This window comes from Podarcis muralis, chromosome 11 (assembly GCF_964188315.1).
Source record: "Podarcis muralis chromosome 11, rPodMur119.hap1.1, whole genome shotgun sequence".
Taxonomy (NCBI): domain Eukaryota; kingdom Metazoa; phylum Chordata; class Lepidosauria; order Squamata; family Lacertidae; genus Podarcis; species Podarcis muralis.
The window spans coordinates 30,366,028-30,378,532 of record NC_135665.1 but is presented as its reverse complement, the minus strand read 5'-3'; the positions used below and the strand labels follow the sequence as shown (position 1 = coordinate 30,378,532).

The window sequence follows — 12,505 nt, the reverse complement described above, 5'->3', positions numbered from 1 at the left end:
AGACATACATAAATAAAACATTAGTAAAATAAAACATTAGGAAAATAAAACATTAGTAAGTCTACCAATTTTATTTCCCTTTGAAAATAACTAATTTCACCATTCATGTTGCCTTTAATTTAATTTAGGCTTCAATTCTACAAACATTTAAATTAATACTTACTAGAGAGTAAATCTCATTGAACTCTATGTTGCCAAGTTAAGTGTTATAATTATCCAACGTAATATAACAATGTATTAATGCTAATTTCCACCTGAATTCATATTTCAGATACCACAGTGAATTTCCATCAAGGAAACTCTTCCCATTCAAAATACATTGCCAAACTGCCAATAGTCACAAGCTCAATTTTACCACATTAAACATGTTGGCATAAATTGAAAGGGAGAGAGGGGGAAGAAGTGGTAAGACTAGGCCCCTGATCTAATATTGATGGTAAAATGGTTGGGGGGGGGGGGGAACCCTGATGGATTTTGCAGCAGTCCAGCAAATCTAATGCACAAGACAATTGTATTCCACAATAATTTCAATATTTTTGTAATGTAATGCCATGTATTACATGAACCCATAGATTCAGCAGTTCAAAGGGGCCAGATTAACAATATCAGTAAGGCATGCAATTTGTTTCATACCTTAAACAAATGACAATTAAATCAATATTTAGCAAAGCTGTCCAGGAATCACATCTTCCAAACGGCAATATTGATTCAAACGCCATCACAGGTTAATGTGCACATTATGAATTTTAATGGCAAATAAAAATTATTTTAAATATGCAACTGCAATTGATGCTTTTATTTTGCAAAGAATATCATTTATCCCAAACTTGAAGAATGAATTCATCAACCCCCTCTAGTGAAACAAAAGAAATTTAAAGTAAAGCCATTACAATTTAAACAAACAATAAAATACACATAATCATAAATACCTAAAGACATCACCAGATAAAACCAGTATTACAGGGGTCAGTCCACTGTCCCTCAGACCTTGTGGGGGCCAGACTACTTTTTTTTTGGGGGGGGGGAATGAATGAATTCCTATGCCCCACAAATAACCCAGAGACGCATTTTAAGTAAAAGCACACATTCTACTCATGTATCCGGCCCCCGGGCCTTAGGTTGCCTACCCATGATTCAACCACACCAACCAATTTATGATGACCAGTCAAACAACAGTATAATCACTATATCACAAACCAACATGCGCCTGGGAGAAAAGAAAGATCTTAACCTTGCGTCAAAAATGTGCTCATGATAGTACCAAGCAGGCCTCGCTAAGGAAAGTATTCCATAATGAGGGGGCCAAAACCAAAAAGGCCCTCTCCCTTTTCCACAACCTTCAAACCTCTCTCAGAGGGGGAACCTGGAGGAGGGCCTCCATTGCCAATCTTGAACAAACAACAAAGGCCAGTACAGGCGCCTCCCCCCATGGGTGTTACATTCCAGGGCCCCACTCAAAGGTTGAGAAATGAAGTGAAATCAGTTAAAGTGTGGAGGATGCGGGGAGAGAGAGAGAGAGAGAGAGAGAGAGAGAGAGAGAGAGGAGACTCAGCCTGGAAATCACTCAGGGCCGCTGACCGACCTATCCCAAGCCTTCCTGCTTGCCTGAGGGGAGCTAGTGCCCAGAGTAGCAACAGCTGGCCATGGAGGGTGAGGGCCAAGAAAGGTGTCCAGAAGAATTGGTGCCAGGATGGGGGCACGGAGGTGAGGAGAAGGCGGCTGTCTTCCCTCGCTCAAGCAGTAGTCCCAAGCAAGGGAAAGCCTATTTATTTATTTATTTATTTATTTATTTCACAGCTGTCTGCAAAAATGCAGTTGCACATAGGGGGTGTTTGCCTATATGCTTGTAGTAATAAGTCTTAAGTCCAAAGTTCATCTTTTTACTACAACTAAAATCTGTTTTATAATTAACTCTCAGCAGCTAATGTTAAGGTCACAAATAATTTTAACATATAATAATAGCATTACCGTTACGAAAATACTCTTCACTGTGTTGATTTAATCTGGGAACACACAAATTCATGCGTTCCAAATATATAATCGCATCAATTTAGCTTCCTAACGTTGCATAGACAATAGAATTAATATTACAGGCTAATAATTTTAAAATGCAAAATATAGGCATGATGTCTCTCATTATGTGGGTTGGTGGGATGGCTGGTTTGCTTTTCTCCTATTTTTATTATGTATTTTGGTTTTTTTATATTGTCTTTTAATATTCTGAACCACCCTGGATGAAGGGTGGTATATATATTTTATAAATAATAATAGTAAGTATATTTTCTGAAAAAATGGATATAAATATCTAATTATTTTAAAAATGATCCCACAAACATTAGCTAAACCTAAGACATATGTATAGCAAAAGACTTCAAAACCCTTAATCGTGACACTCTAGGATTTGATCTTCAGAAAAATTATTCACATCTGTTTAAAAAGTTGATGTTCACCTAATTATCTATAAAGATACACACTGCTCCAGTGCTATTCAAAACAAAGCTTTGTGAATTCTCAGGTCTGACCGACAATTAATAAAAAGCAGACAAGGCCTTTTTGGTGGTTGATTTGCAGCTATGGGACTCCCTTCATGGGGAGCTCCTTCAAGCTTTCTATCTGCATTTAAATGTACTTTCAAAGCATCCTCTCATTTGGGGGGAAGTTTCTTCTTTTCAAGTCAAATTTGACTGTATTGGACTTTATAGGCAATTGTCCACTTACGGTATATCTGCTGAATTAGATAGTGCTATGTTTACTATTCCTCAATGCCATTTAACAGTAAGTCCAGATTGGCCACCATTTTGGTTGGTTCAATGTCAAATTGTCCTAAGGTACTAGCTTTTACCGTATTTGGAAAATTTACTTCTTTGTTGTGACTGCAACATGTATGTACCTTCTATGTGAACATAGGATCTTTCCTTGGTGACCACATGTTGAACTTCAACCCAGAGAAGAGACTCTGATGAAGTGCTTATGTGTGCGACATATGGAAAGAAGTGATCCTTCATGTACCCTGGTATCACGTCATGAAGAGCTTTAAAAGAGCAACACTAGCACCTTGAAATGGGCATAGGAATGGACGAGGCGTCATTCTGGCAACTCCTGCAGCCAAGCTGGTGACAAAGCTGGTGCCAAATGTATTGCTTTGCTTTTCTGTGCACCACATCAGCGAGGCCAATAGTGGGGTCTTGCCATCTAGGTAGCCCAGGACCTTCATATGTACTACACAGGCTTTTGTCATGGAGAGGTCACTTCAGTGCTGCTAATACAGTAGAAAGAACATTGGAGGCAGCAGTTACAAGTTTCTGGTCACTTCGGCCACAGCAAGCGTTGTGATTCTCCAGTGGTTTGACTTCACCTCTGGAGGGGCGCTCTATTGTCTCTTGGGACAGATGGATGCAAAAAACAACATGGCATCTAAGTGCATTCCAAACTGTAGTTTCCTAATTTAGGATGCTGTCTTATACCAATTGATTTATCTAGTGGCTGGCAGCAGCCCTAGAAGACTAGGAGTCTGTCTGATCTGAATTTGCCTTCAAAGGTAGCCCCACATATAATGCATTGCAGTAATATAATCTGCATAAGGTAGCAAGTGAAATAGGGCAAGTGAGAAAGGACCAGAGCATTATCCAATTTTCACTAAAAGGAAGAAGCATAATTTTGCAGCGCTATATGCAAAGGGAAGAAGAAATATAGGCTGGCCACAAATTGCATATGGGAAGTAAAAAAGGGAGAGGAAGAAGAAAACCGAGGCTCTGTACCTGTTAAATTGAGTGGATGGAGAATGTATAAGGAGAGGAGGTCTTGGGAAGGAAGATAAGATGTTCTGTCTTTGAAGTATTGCAGTTAAAATGACAGAAGCAACCAAGTGACAATACGAAACAGGCAGCTGTAGATGTGCAATTGGATGCAGGAATAAAGTTCTGGAATACAATGGTACCTCGGGTTTCAATCGCTTTGGGTTACACTTTGGCTAACCCAAAAGTAGTAACTCGGGTTGAGAACTTTGCCCCAGGATGAGAATGGAAATTGTGTGGCAGCGGCGCAGCGGGAGGCCCCATTAGTGAAAGGTTAAGGATGCTTTCAGGTTAAGAACGGACCTCTGGAACGAATTAAGTTCGTAACCTGAGGTACCACTGTACAGGAATTGCTGGGTGTCATCAGCATATTGTGTGGTACTGAAAGCTACAGGCAATGTCCACTGGTCTTCTTTAGAAGAGGGTCAAACACAAGCACTGAGGGACTCCAACAGACAAAAGGAGGACAGAGGAAGGATATACCTTTGGATCTGGCAATGGGTGCTCAGTGTCTATCCCTGGGCAGCTAGAGTGGAACGCACATGGCCAGGCAGCAACTGGGGGAATTCCTCCAAGCCGCCTGGGTAGTTGGCTTGAGTTCCCGCCAGCAGCTGCATTTCAAATTGGTCAACGAGTGGCCTCTTCCTGTGTGAGAGGCAGGCAGGGAAGATACCCAGAGTGGGAGGCTGGGAGAAGAAAAGGAAGTTCACAGGTGAGGGCTGGGATGACCCTCCCCCTTTCTGTGTGAGACAAGGGTTAAGCTTTACCCTTGAATTTTCTTTTCAGGTTGTTGTTTTTTTAATTTCAATTAGTTTTTTACTGCACAGTTTTATGAAAAAGCTTCAATAAAAACAAAAGCAGGAAGCTAACTGAATTATGGGAGCTGCCTGCTTCCCTCAAGTTCTATTCCTGGCTTCCACCACAAAGTGGCACTGTTACCCAACACAGCATGATAACCATCACAGGCAATGGGAGAATGCAACTACGGTACCTGGAGCTTTTAGAAGCAAAGAACTAGAGGACTGAGGTTCACAGGCATGAGTGCTGCACGAAGATAAAAGTTAACTGTTAATGTGGAGACTTGCCATAAGTAGCAGAAAGAGAACGAAAGGCGTTTGCAGAATTGAGGAAGTGTGATTGACCAAGCATCCAAGACAAACAAGATGCATGAGGCAAATGTAGGCATCAGGAACATATTTTTGAGGCGTTGACTGGATTGTGGAATATCTGAGCCACTGCTGAAGAAACAAAAGTGCACATGAAGCTCTTGACCTTGTTATCTTGGTCATCACAGGGGTCACTAAATAGGTTGCACTGAAGTGATTGAGGCAACAGGTTGTCCTTTCTTGTTTAATTGTAACTTATAAACATAAAAGAATTGTGCCACATAACTGCCACCCCAGTACCAAGGTTTTCCTTGCCAATAAGCCCCCACATTTTTTTTAAAAAAAGCTTAATACTGCCACACCACCTTAAAAAAATAAATCTCATTCTACACTTACAATGCTTTCCACTTATATTTATATACATAGGCAGACATTTCCACTTTTTCATATGCAACTCTTTTTGAAGATGGTGGAATTCAGATATGCAGCTCAAAGCAACAAATGATAGATCAGGGCGAAGGAAAAGAAATCCACCCTGAGGAAGCAAAGGATTACACTGGACAAAAGAAGAGTCCAAGTAACAGGAGATCTGCCAACTGATTTCATTGATTCCAGGGGATTGAGGCACGAGCGTAGGTATTTCTAAGTGAATCACAGGTTCTGTGCCTTGGTAATATCTAGCTGACCTACTTTTTCTGCATTCTTCAAAACTGCAAGAGGGCTAGGAGACAGGTATGGAAGACACCCTAAGGGATGGGTTGCCCTACTTGTGTGAATATATGCAAAAAATCTACTGCTCCATTTCAGATATTAAAGAAAGCATTTACAGATAATGGGAGCTTCTAATAATACATTTGGGCAGTTCCTAACACAAACAGGCTAGAGTTTTCTATTCAACATATGTAGTCAACATCAGTGTTTAAAACAAGTTTGCATCTTGTTAGCTTTACATTTTCAGATATTAATCACAAAGTGTTGATTGCTTTCAACAACTTGATCATATCTCAGCCATCTTAATATCCCAAGTGTTCTTCATACTGAAAAGGAAGGCAAAGCAAAGCAAAGGGCAGCATAAGGTAAAAACTAGGAAAATGAACTGTTCTTAGTAACATAAATGCCCAGGTGTTGTGACTCTGCTTTCCGACAGACATTAAAAGCCAGAGGAGCCTGCTGTGGAGGCCTCTTCAATAATTTTTGGAAGCCACTTTCTGGAGACAGGGCCTTCTCAGTCATTGCCCCCTGCTTATGGAATTACCTCTCCAGGAAGGCTTGCCTGGTTTCTATGTCAATTTCATTTTGGCATTAGTTAAAAAACCTTTTCATTTCCCCAAAAAATGTAACCTATAAGATATTTTATGCAGCTGTTTTTTAGTTTTGTTCTTTTATTGTTTATTATTTTGTATCTTTTAAATGTAAACCAACCTGAAAACCTTTACTGAAGCATTGCTTACCAGTTAAAAAATCATATCTGTCTGAAACATAAGTCAGGAACACTCCTGGAACATCAAAGTCCATGTATTGCCAGAGTCCTCTCCAGAAAGAGGACTGTTAAGATTTTTCTAGTGAAAACTCGTAACTCCCTTCAGAACCCCACATTCAAACACAATAATACTCACTCTTTGTAGACCCCTTCCAGTTGAGATGATGTGCAATGCAGTATGAAATCATTCAATAGTGACTGAATGAGTTGCCTTTTAAATTTCCTCATTCTTAGACAAGGTGCAGGATTTCAGGAGTCATCAAGTCTACACCAGACTCAAATAAACTATGGCTTTTGTTAGAGCAATGTGTGCACTAGTCAAGGAGCTACTGCATTTCTGCAGAATTAGCTCACAACCTTGGTAGCTACAAACTTGTTCACTGCTAACTGCCAAATCTCCATCCAAAACCTTCTCACCTGCCACTTCTGGTGTTTTGTCTGATGCCTGCTGGCTCTCCCACCCAGCTAGAACAGCACACTACCCTTGTAACTGAAATTAATACTGGGCTGCTGTTTTTTGTTTGAGACAAATTACACTACTGTTATGCAGGATTCATCAACAATAGCGTAAATGAAAGTCAAAAGTATGATACTAAGCAGTAAGAACATTCAGTTTTCCGGGAATTTTACTTGCATTCAGGATGACTGCATCTTTCATGCTACATTCCCTTTGGCCTCTAACACGAAGCATTGAAACATCAAGGATAATAAATCCAAGAACAGTAAGCCGTCAAGCAAATTCCATCTTTTATCCAGGAAAATCCCAAACCTTGTGCAATTAAGAAAATGGGGGGAAATCCAAGCAAATATATCTTTGATTGCTTTTTAAAAAGCCTACATTAATGTTGAAATGCATGACATCATATCTCGTTTGCCTTTTAGCTAATATTTATCATACCATTCTGTGAAAAATTAGAAGCCAAGATAAATGGCTCAATTAATTGTACAGAGGTAACCTTCTTTGAGCTGAACCAGAGCTGTGAGCTCTTTATTAAAAACACTATTCTATAGTCCATAACCTTGTTCCTTGACTCCTCTCTAGTTTCCAATTTAAACAAGTCCCCGTGCGGCCCGTTCTAAAGGGCTTTGTCTCCCTGTCATTGTTAAGAGAGCCGAGGCATCCTGGAAGTGTGAAATCAGACCTCATGAGCTGAACGGTTCCCCAGGGAACGCTGGACCACGCAGAAGGTCAAAGTCATGGGCCGGACCATCTGAAAGCGCCCTGATCACCAGTCTGTGACACAGCAAGCAGGGGGAGTGAGTGTGTGAGGAGACTATAATTGAACACATCTTAATTAAAACCCACAGATAGCAAAAAATAATAATAAACTGTTTCCCAGGCAGCCTGTCAAATGCAACTTAGATTTAACTTCACTAATGAGACCGGGTTATCCTTATTTCTTAAGAAAAATAAGATTCGCTTAACATTGGATGCGAGATTCAGCATAATTTTTACTGTTACTTCTTAATTTTCTGTCAGAAGTATTAGGTTTTTTTTAAAAACAAATAAATCATGACAACACCTGATGAAAAAAATCTACATCTTATTAAACAAACAAACTCCCACTGGAGGGCTAGAGAATTATTTCCCATCAGAATGCAGTTGGCCTAAGGTGGTTTGTGCCAACTTTATAGAAAGGCAAGTTCCACATTCTCTCATTCAATAACACCCTGCTTTAGGATTATCAATGTAAATTTATCTGAATAAACTATAACCATTTTTTCACTCTCTTGCCATATTACCCAATGAATAATGTTCATTCATTTTGTATTCTTCTCCTTATCAAGAATCTCTCTGCTGCCAACAAGTTGGTAGGTGTCCCAAAAAAAGGATTTGCATATGTTGGCAATGTGTATTTAATAGTTATTGGCATGATTGTACTAGCTACCAAGGTGGGGGAAGTGATGCATTTATCCCAAAATAATTTTCTAATTCTTTATCTCACAAGATGAGAAAAGGTTAAAATACTTCCTCAAATACCACAACCTGTTTAAGGACCATGAGATTTGAAGGTAAGATGAATATAGGGTCCTTTCACTGAATATTTTCATGACTTTGGGGGACTAGAATTCTCTTGTTTTCAACATCCCAGTCCTATGAGTCTCTGGATCTGTAGTGGAACCATGAGATGTCTATGCCATTACAATTAAAACATTCATTAAAATGCCTTAAAACTAGCCAACTTCCACAGAACAGAGGCACAGAATCGTGTTTTAGCAGTGGAACTATAAGAGGTTGGAAAGATCTAAAACAAAATCCCAATGTTTTGCTGCTATGCCTATACTGAAGATGGAGCTTGGTGCCAGTGATGAACTACTCCCTTGTATCACATAATTCTACATACCTTTGTTTAAGTACAGCAACGGAAAGATCAAATCACTGAAATAATATATTCTGTTTCTCAAGTTTCAGTCAAACACAGACAGAAATATCCACAGTATAACATGTCTTTCACACAATACATACTGGCCCATCCTTCAACTTTGAAAACAACTTTGTGAGCTGTTTTGTGACCATTTATATTTAAATGGTCACAAAATTATATTTGAATAGTCACCAAATTCCTGACGGAACATCTCCAGTGTGGTGTAGTGGTTAAGAGTGGTAGTCACGTAATCTGGGTAACCGGGTTCGCGTCTCCGCTCCTCCACATGCAGCTGCTGGGTGACCTTGGGCCAGTCACACTTCTTTGAAGTCTCTCAGCCCCACTCACCTCACAGAGTGTTTGTTGTGGGGGAGGAAGGGAAAGGAGAATGTTAGCCGCTTTGAGACTCCTGAAGGGGAGTGAAAGGCGGGATATCAAATCCAAACTCCTCCTCCTCCTCCTCTTCTTCTTCTTCTTTTTCTTCTCCATCCCCATCGCTCAGCCTGGACGCTGAGGTCCTCCAAGGGTCTTCTGGAGGTTCCCTCACTGTGAGAAGTGAAGTTACAGGGAACCAGGCAGAGGGCCTTCTTGGTAGTGGTGCCTTCCCTGTGGAATGCCCTCCAATCAGATGTCAAGGAGGAAAAAACTACACAACTTTTAGAAGACATCTGAAGGCAGCCCTGTATCGGGATGTTTTAAATGTCTGACATTTTACTATGTTTTTATATGTGCTGCAAGCCGCTGAGAGTGGCTGGAGAAACCCAGCCAGATGGGTGGGGTATAAATAATAATAATACTACTAATAATACTAATAATGGCAGCATTTAAAAGAATACTATAACCAAGAGCAAGGTGGTCTATTGCATGGTATTTCCATCTGCTAAAAATGTGAATGAATTATTGTAAGATAGGGTATGGTTTTTGTAAGATATGGCAAAAACCTAGGGCTAGTGATAGCATTTGCAAATGGAAACTCACTTAGAACTGAGAATGCACACTCTTCAACTCTTCTGCTCCACTGCCTGAGCAGCTTCCCCCTCCTGGCATTAAAACATAGTTTCACATTACATATGAACCAATGCAGTCCAGGTTCTTCATAGCTTTGGCTTGGATCCAGAGATACGTTCTGCTAGCAAGAAGTCTTTTCTGCTGATTGAAGAGCTGATTCCAACCTGTGTGATTCCAACCTGGTGCTGTGTGAACAGCAACTCCTCCTAATTCAGGAAAGTGATTTCATTCATGTAAGCTCTTCTACAAAATTTTGCTGTCACCCACCCCCAATTTTTATATGTGTTAGCCTGTATCTTCCTTAATCACCATGTTCACTGTAACACAACTCCAAAACACTGTGGTACTGCACTGCTAAGGGTTTGCTGTTAGTAACTGCATGAGAGTTCACAAAGTTCCTGTGGTTTGCTTCCCTTGAACCATGAAGAATAACCCAAGAACAAACCTTGGTTACAGCTCATGGTTTATCTGGACAAACCATGAACCAGGTTCAGCCAAACCATAGCTTGATGGTAGGTAGCACAGCTAAAGCAGAACCAGGGTAGGATTGCTGGATCCATGATCTTTGCACTGGATGCTTGCAAGTTTGCTTGTTCATGATAAGCCATAGTTTGAGCCATTTTATTCTCATTAGCCATTCTTCCAAATGAAATAATGACCCCGTATAATCCCTTAAAAGCTTTATCCACACACGGAGACTGTGAAAATCTGTATTACGTGATTAAAAATTAAAATTATTGTTGTAGTTTAATGTTGAGTAACTAGTCAATGAATCTTTTAAACATGCCTATTACATTTAAGCACACTACCCAATACTCTTCTACTGAAAGCAACATTTTAGTAACAGTGAAGCAGAGCAACTGGCTCTAGTAATATTCAGCTAACTAAGGGTCTGTGCTTTGAGGAAAGGAGAAGACTGGCCCATTTCAGTTATAATTTGTGTTTTTTATTCACTCATTTAGAAAATATAACTGTGACAAAAGCATACATTTTGAAATGCTTCCCCCCTGCTAAAAAAAAAAAGCTTAATAAAATATTTTTTAAAATCCTCCTCTTTGCTTACAGAGAGAATATTTTGGAATTCAGCAAAATCTAATCAAATTTTACATTTGCTTTTTATTTTCAGGCATTTAATATCATAGTCTATCCCAAGGCAAAATTATGCAATTTTTAGGTTAATATTTTGGTTCTTAAATACTGGAAAAACTTGAAATTATTATTATTATTATTATTATTATTATTATTATTATTATTATATTGGTAAAAGCATGTTTACTGGGAAGCAAGGTCCTCCGATATATTTATTACATTTTATATCCTGTCTTTCTTCCAATATGGAACTCAAGGCAGCACACATGAAATTCCCAACCAGGAACTGACCCAGACTTGCTCCCATGTAAGTTATCACAGAACTGCAGCCTAATTCATACGTACAACTATATTATTTACTATCATGCATCAACATTTATTTATGCATATACTCCTTTTATGTTTGTCTGGAAAATACTTGTATAGAAAGACTGTGGAAACAGAACCAAAACAGCACCATTGCCTATGCAATACTTGTTTGCATAGAAGCATTACCAATCTACTCAATATAAGATGAAGCATTAAATCTGTGTAAGACTCAACACTTGTAGGTGTAAACATAAAGCATTGAAACCAATCTAATAACATAAACTAACACATAATCAATTTATTGCAAGTATTGTTCAAACCTGAACTTGAAAGCACACGAAAGGTCCTTCTGATGCTTTCTGCCTCATAGCAAATGTGATAATTTGGAATTCAATGCTTTATGGAACACAAAACAAAATATGAGAAGAAAAAATGCTGCATCTTGAAATATGATTTTTCTGTCTATTTCTATTGTGTATACCAGGTGATGTATGGATGTTATTTGTCAAATAACAAAGCTGGAAGATTTTCTGCAAGCAGAACACACGCTAGAATGGTTATGTATGCACCCCCAATGTTTCTACATTTGTGATGTAAAATGCTTAGTTACATAAGGATGATTTTTGCATATTGGCGCTAAGGACAAAAGGAAAGCAAGGTGACCATTCCATTACCAAACCTAGCTAAAACCAAAACACTTTGAAATACACAATTCATCCTAATCCAAATGGCCCACCATGAACAAGCTAGGGATTCCTGCACACACAGAAGAACTGTCCAGCATGCAGAAATACACCTTGTAATGTACTGCATAGATAATAGTAGAGAATCACATAGAATTTTTTTGGGGGGGGGGGATCCCACTGCTCATCCTTGAAATGAGCAAGATCCCGTCAGTGAAGAAGCAGGCGACTGCAACAGACTAACCTCCACTTGACTCAGTAATGGAAGACTACCTGCTTCCACCATCACTTCCAATATTTCTACCTACCTTTCTGCACCAGAAAGCCCTTAACCTAACTTACAGTTGACTGCAACAAATCTTAAAACATAAAGCCATAAATAACTAATTATTATATTACTATCATTACGTTCTCTGCCCAAGAAGGGGCAATAGACAGAATTTACCCTGTAAGGATGCAGGCAGGCAAAGGCAACCCCAAGGCTTACTCCTCCAGGCAGACTTGCCCCACGGCCATACAACCAATGAACATTGTGGGAAGGAGACAAAGACAACTTCAAGGCCTGCTCAAGTCAATTTGTTTTTAGTATTTTAAAACTGCAGACTCCCTTGGCAGAAAGGTGCCATAAATCCATCCATCCATTCAATGGCTGTGTGGGTGTGGAATCAGC

At 39.4% G+C, this 12,505-nt stretch overlaps 1 protein-coding gene across 8 annotated transcripts in view; it reads right to left on the bottom strand.

Annotated features, from left to right (window-relative positions):
- The window catches only part of MCTP1 (multiple C2 and transmembrane domain containing 1), a 173,285-nt gene that overhangs the window by 73,585 nt on the left and 87,195 nt on the right, over positions 1 to 12,505 (bottom strand). The window lies entirely within an intron of this gene.